The sequence below is a fragment of the Falco naumanni genome, chromosome 1 (genome assembly GCF_017639655.2).
Source record: "Falco naumanni isolate bFalNau1 chromosome 1, bFalNau1.pat, whole genome shotgun sequence".
Lineage (NCBI taxonomy): Eukaryota > Metazoa > Chordata > Aves > Falconiformes > Falconidae > Falco > Falco naumanni.
Genome location: NC_054054.1, coordinates 125,462,275 through 125,463,769, shown reverse-complemented (window position 1 = coordinate 125,463,769; position 1,495 = coordinate 125,462,275).

Here is a 1,495-nt window from a genome sequence, read left to right as displayed (position 1 = left end):
GTAAGTAATAAAATTATAAATAAAACAAATACAATAAATTGGGAATGCAGTTTTACTCATAATGATTTGTGTTCCTAGTAACCCAAGACTCCCTTACCTTTGGAAAATTGCATGTTTTTCCAATGGGGGAGCTGCCTGCAGGTAACAGGGTTGACGGGTTGTGCGGTGGGTTGGATCATCGAACAGCTCAAGTGTTCAGCAGGGACTGCTGTAGCCTTGCATAAGCCCTTTCTCTGACAATGACTTGCATCACGATCTCAGGGAAAATCACTTAAGCGGCAGTTGGTGCAGGAATTTTGGCCAGAAATGAATCTTGGCTTGTTCTTGGTGGAGAGATTTGCCTGGCAGAGTTACCCAGATGCATCGCGCTGGGCCTGCTTTTTTCCTGGGGTTTGCTTGGTTATTAGTGGCAGCACTTCATGCACTTCCCTCTATGAGTGTGGTCTCCCAGTGAATCCCTGTGGGTGTTCTGGTGGGATGGGGACTCCATTTTGTCATTGCCATGAAAGCTGGCAGGTACTTCTGGATCTCATACTGGGGGGTTGCCTGCAAAAATCTCCACCTTCATAAAATGCTCATACAGAAGCTCTCTTTAACGACCTCAGTATCTTTTCAGCTCCAGAAAGGAATGGTCAAAAGCTAATGCCAAAAAAAAAAAAAAAAATTTTAAAATTTAAAAATAATGCTTTAACCACTGCTGATGCTCTATCATTAGACCAACACTAGTTAGGGTTACAGAATAATTTTATCAAGTGTATGAACTGTGGCTTCTATTTGTAACTAGTCAAAGTTCTGTTGGGGTCCAGGGGCTAGCACCATTAAGGGCACCTGTAGCAAAAGCCAGTAGGACAGAAAGAGTGATAGAGCTGGACTCGGTTGCCTCTGACTCTTTGTCCCAATTAATTAGGTACCAATTTAGATGTGGTCTATTGGGAATAGCTTTGGCATAAGCCAAAGGATAAGGCTTAAATTCATGACTTTTGGGTGGAAGAACTGGTATCCAAATGGACCATCTCAAAGGGTAGCAGAAGCCCGGAGGAGCGAGGCAACTTGCTCAAAGTCATGATGAGAACAAGAGTGCAACAAAGTGCATTGCCATGGTCTGGGACAATGAAATGCTGAATTATATGAAACTGTCCCTTTGCTGTACATCAACAGTTGGAAAAGTTTCCTTTGATACCACTATGATGATTCATTTTGCTGTGCTAGCAATGAGGAAAAAAAAAAGGGGGGGAGGGGGGAGCATGAGCAGTGTATGAATTGTGGCTATTCTTCGAGGTGAAAGATCTGAATTTCCATTTCCCTGTGCCATTAGGACTGATATGGGTCTGACTGGCCAGTATACAGTGAAAAAGTCCCTCCGTGTGCCAGTATTGAAAACTGTTTGTGCATTAGTTGGAGTCTTTGCCAGTGAAATAATATCGTCCCCTTTGTTTATTATATTGAAACTCGATAAAAGAAAGCGTCGGAGGAGGAAAAAAGTAAGTTTGCGGTG